Raw genomic sequence first — 6000 nt, forward strand, 5'->3', positions numbered from 1 at the left:
GTTAAAACTGTGACTGCGCCGTCATGTAGCGAATCAGCGCCCCTGGCTGTAGCTGCACGCGCTCCTGCTGGAAATGTGTGAAGGGGGGGGGGGGGGGGGGAGGGGGGGGGGGGGGCTGCGGGGAATCAATTCAATTGTGGGACGCTTCCAAATTAAGTGGCTAGGTGGGGACAAGGGCGGGGGTTTGAATCTACTTTATAAAACCTTTTTATAAGTCAGGCATAATGTGACATTCTATAACCTACATTTTAATAAAGGTATAAAAAATATATTCTGCTTTTTTGGATTAATTTTGTGATAAATGCCCAAATGAAAAAATGGCAACACAAAACAATGCTGTCACTAAGGTGACAGTTGGTTCAGTCGACGGACTTGATGCCTTCTTCGTGACGTGAGGACATTTATGCCAAACAAACGCCAAAAACATCTAAAATATGGGGAAAAAAATGTCAAAGCCATCTGGTGCCCAATTTAGAAAGAAAAGAAAAGAAGCAGAGGAGAAAAGAGATAAAGAAAAGGGGAAGTCCTCACAGCTTGATGCATGTTTTTTCTAAATTCTAATGCTACCTGCCCTACAACAACGTTGCTGATGAAAACTTTATTTTGGTCGATGACCAACACTGAAGTAGGCCCAAATGTTGCAAATAGCGTCATTTTTTATTTTTATTTTTTAAGTTTTATTCTTAAAAATTTGCTCTGCCTTAACAAAACAGTTATTCTGGGAATGACACCTTCTCTTTATTTAACTAAGTGCTCCGTCCTCCGAACACACAATATATTCCACGCACACACCTCCGCTCCGTGCCCCCCCCCCCCATCTGCACCTGCAATCGCCCCTCCCCTTGTCTCTCGTGGATCGCTCAGCACACACACGCTGCAACACTACCCTTGTATTGATCGAGTGGTATAGGTTTATATGGGATTAAGAAAGTAAGCAGTGCTAGAAAATTGTGTTTCCAAAAAGTAATTGTTACATTAATCTAATTCAATGTCCCTGATTTCATTTTCATGTAGATGCAATCCTGCAGGAATTAAAAGAACATGGCAGCAGCTAAAAATGAAGTATAAAAACATAATTCAATCAGGTCAAATGTGAGCATGTCATGGATGTAGGCTTTGTTGACAATATTTGACATATGAAACATCTACATAGCAATACTTAATGTTGTTTTCATTGTATATATGTAATTGACTGCAACGAAAAACGGTAAAACTCAAACAAAAACGTATGGGGAAATGACAAAACATCGAGTCGAGGTCTCAAAATCCTCGTACGAGGTAAATGTAATTCTCTATGAATTAATGCAGCCTCCTCGTCTACTGGGTCCTCCAAAAAAGAACAAGCCATTCTTGTCACTTAGACCGTCTCTGTGTGACGGACATGTGGGCAATGAAGGTTAAAGCGAAACTTACCGCTTCGTCTTTAAAAAGGGGAGGGGACCGGCAGAAACTTTGAGTTTGGAGAATAAAACCTGCTCCCAACCAGGTTAGGTTCACAGTGTAAGTAACCATGGACACTGACTCAGAGTAGAAGTTACCTCTCTTTCAGAAACGGGTTTGACTTACTCTGCTTTCTCTGGTTTAACAAACCTCCCATTCTGAAACGGAAAACCCAGGGTTTCCCTGATTTCAGGGTTAATGCACTCAGAGTTTACACTTAACCTCCTTTCTGAAACAGGCCCCTGCTGTAACACAAAGGTTTTGTTGTGTTTTGCTGTTGTATACTAGTTCATAATGTTAAAAAAGCTGTGATGGTTACACAGCATGCTGCTGCTGCTGCCATAAGATGCTAATGGGGCAAATAATTTGAGATTGATCATTAATTTAATAATCATTTGTGGCAGCCTAAACGTTTTCACAATGTGTTTTTGACATTTAACTGGGGATTTAGGGGTTAATTTTGAGCCTGCATATGAAGTTTATTTTTTATTTGTTTTACAAATGTTGGGTTATATTTTTAGCCAATAGAATTTCCATAAATCTGTAGGTAGTTTTAAAAATAAATATTTACCATTTACTGCAACTCTATGGGGACAAAACATAATGTAACAGGTCATAACTAAAAATGTGCCAATCAAAGGATTGAAGACGGAAAACATGAGCTAATTTTTCTTCTCTGAAGTAGAGATCGATATAGAACATGACAATTTAAATTTCCAATTCATAAATGTTTTTATAAGGCCTATATTGTAGTCTATGGTCTTTTGAAGTCAGTATCAAATGCAATTTCAGGGGCACTTCTAAGATATTTTGGATCGTCTACCACTGCTCAAGATGAGCGTGTTATTAGTGTGATAAAAGGTTTGTGCTTTATAATATTTATTTTATATTATTTATTTAATATTGAGTTTGATTCAATATTTTCTTAGCTAACTGTATTTTTGCCATGCTTATGGACTTTTATTTTTTGTGTTCTGATAACTATTATAATGCTGTTCAGAATTCTTACATCTTTGGTATACACTTCTTAATTTCAATGACAATAAAACATGTCAGTCGACAAAGACAAACAAAGTTCTGGGGAGGGTCTCGCCCGGGGAGTAATTCAGGGTAGAACAGCCACTGGATGACTGGTCACTCTTGTGCTGTGTAGATGTACACACACAACTTCATATTGCAATTGCTTGTCTGTTGTATTGTGATTTTGTTTTTTTCTGGTTCACAGTGCATGTATGTAAAACAAAATTTCAAGATTATGTTTCAATGGTATGTAAAACTATTGTATTTTATATGTTAGTCCTTCAAAGGTAATTGTAGGAGCCCTATTGAGAAACATGTCCTGTGTGTGTCGCTGTTTTTCATGTTTTGCTTTCAATTATAAATTGACTGATGATCTGACCACACACGGGTGTGCATGATCCAGATTGAGAAATGGTTTTTGACCGCTTGCGCGGGAAATGAAGCAAAAGAGTAGTCCAATCCGTTCAGTAGTGTAAATAAATAAAAGAAACAAAGTAATGCAAAGTTGATCGGAGTGAAAGACTCATTTTTCTTCGTCATATAAGGAAACGACAGCCCGCTTGGCGCGTCAATCAACTCTGGCGTTGCACATCTCAGTGTACACTGTATAGTTCACACACTATTCCTGTTCATAACCCGTCTGAGCTCGTCTACATGCTGCCTTGATGTGTTACCCACTAGATTTCTAAAGTCTGTCCTGAACAGTGTGTTGCCATCAATTACTCAAATAGTTAACATGTCTCTTCAATCTGGAATATTTCCAGAGGCCTTAAAAACTGCAGTCATTAAACCTCTCCTGAAGAAGAGCGGTCTTGATCCCACTGTACTGAATAATTACAGACCTATCTCTAATCTGCCATTTTTAGGAAAAGTCCTTGAAAAAGTTGTCTACCAACAGCTCACTGACTTTCTCTTATTAAACAATTCATTTGATGTTTTCCAGTCAGGTTTTAGACCCCATCATAGCACAGAAACTGCTCTTATCAAGGTAACCAACAACATCCGCCTGAACACTGATGATGGCAAAGTCTCTGTCTTAATCCTGCTAGACCTGAGTGCTGCCTTTGATACTGTTGATCATGGCATCCTTTTGCACAGACACCAAGACTGGGTTGGCATCTCTGGATCTGCCCTAAGTTGGCTCAAGTCTTATCTAGAAGACAGGAAATATTTTGTTGAAATTGGGAGTTGTGTCTCAGACTACATGGCCTTGACTTGTGGTGTGCCCCAGGGATCGATCCTGGGACCCCTTCTGTTCAACCTCTACATGCTGCCACTAGGGCAGTTAATACGCAGTAATAACATATCTTATCACAACTATGCAGATGATACTCAGATCTATGTGTCACTGACAGCAGGTGATTATGGGCCGGTGGATTCACTCAGCCACTGCCTCCAACAGATCAGTGCGTGGATGCAGAACAACTTTGTCCAGCTAAACTCAAACAAGACCGAAGTTATTATTTTTGGCCCACAGAAACAAAGAGAGTCAGTAGCTACCTTCATTCTCTGTCTCTTAAACCCTCAAATCAAGTCAGAAACCTAGGGGTAATCATGGACTCTGACCTAAACTTTAACAGCCATATCAAGTCAGTAACATCAGCGGCATTTTACCATCTGAAAAACATTGCCAAAATCAAAAACATAGTGTCAAAACCAGACCTGGAGATACTTATTCATGCATTTGTCTCCAGTAGGTTAGACTACTGTAACGGCCTGCTCACCGGCCTCTCCAAACGAGCTGTAAAACAGCTTCAGTACATCCAGAATGCTGCTGCTCGAGTCCTGACCAGAACCAGGAAGTATGATCACATTAGTCCTGTGCTCAGGTCTCTGCACTGGCTCCCTGTACCTCAAAGAATAGACTTCAAAGCAGCTCTGCTTGTGTACAAGTCTCTCCATGGCCGAGCACCAAAGTACATCTCTGACATGTTAGTGCCATATGAACCATCTCGTACTCTGAGGACCTCAGGGGCCGGCCTCCTGTTGATTCCCAGAGTCAGAACTAAACAAGGGGAATCAGCGTTTCAATATTCTGCAGCTAAAATCTGGAACAGCCTCCCTGAAGGCGTAAGACAGGCCTCTTCTGTGTCCATGTTCAAATCTAGACTTAAAACATTTCTGTTTAGCCGTGTATATGACTGAAAAGTCCCATCTGCACTTTTCTTTCATTTCCTTCCTTTATTTTTAAATAAATTTTCAAATTTTTTCTTTTCTTTTAAAGTAAATTTTACGTTGATTATTTCTATGATGTATTGTGATTTTAATGCATTTTTCTGTTTTGTGAAGCACCTTGAATTACTTTGTGTACGAATTGTGCTATACAAATAACCTTGCCTTGCCTTTGCTGTTTCCCAAAGAAGGCACGATGAGATGTCTGGAGTATTGTTGAAGTCTAGGAATGTTGCCCACTCTTTTTTAAAGAATTCAAGAAATTCTTGGTCCTTTAACAGAGACGTATTAAACCTCCAGGTTGTACCTGAGGGTGTTGATATTTCCCTAGAGATATTTACAGAGACTGGTGCATGATCACTGATACCAGTTAGTTTTTTGCTTGTTTGTTTTTTTACTTAAAATAAAAAACTTTTTACTCCAAAAAAATCTTTTTTTCCTCCATTTTTTTATCAATGGCTCTTTAGGGGCTCCGTATGACAGTCTGCTGTTAAAGCATTTCTTTTTCATTTCATTTCAAATCCATTGTGGTGGTGTAAAGAGCCAAAAATGTTGGAATTGTGTCGCTGTCCCAATATTTATTGCTATTACTGTTTTTTTTTTTCACATTTTACTAATGACAAATTATAAGGAAGCTTGCTCATTAAAATGTTTAAGATTTTTCTTAAAAACTATATGTGGTTTACATTTGGGAATTTTAGTTTTTCTGAAAACAGCAACAACACAATGATCACTTAATTCTATACAGAAGACACCAAGCAAAGAGAATTTATGCGGCACGTTTTTTCAAACCAAATCTTCTCATCAATAAGTCTATTGTCCAGGTGAGTCCAAACAGAAATACGAAAACATGTAAAAACATTGAATGTGTCGGGGGCTAGATGCGCTTCTTTTTTTTCTTTCTTTCTCTTCAGGTAACTTGTAGATTCCTTGACGTTTCCTGTCTTGACAGACCCCTTGCCCCTCTTGCTTTGGTCTTCTTTATCAAATCAGTCATTCGTGTGATCAGATCATGATTTTCAGTCACTGACGTGTCCTTAATACAAAAAATAACAATACATTTTATGAATCACATGTTTCTTCTGAGGAAATAGGGCTTTATAATATTATGGGAAACATGTGATTTTGACACAGAATTTATCATAATGTCAATTCAATAATTAAATACTTTTGTGGCTACAGATTTGTCTAATATGATCTAAACTACATAAACTTTTATGATGGAAGGAGAAAAACAGTCTAACTGATTCATATAACAGACTATAACTAAGGACCAGAAGGTGTTGGCAGGTTGGTAACTGCACTATGGTGCTGTGTGGTACCTGGACTACTGTGTCAAACTTCACCTGGGTAAATTTTCTCCAGCAT

The sequence above is a fragment of the Oryzias latipes genome, chromosome 18, assembly GCF_002234675.1.
Source record: "Oryzias latipes chromosome 18, ASM223467v1".
Taxonomy (NCBI): domain Eukaryota; kingdom Metazoa; phylum Chordata; class Actinopteri; order Beloniformes; family Adrianichthyidae; genus Oryzias; species Oryzias latipes.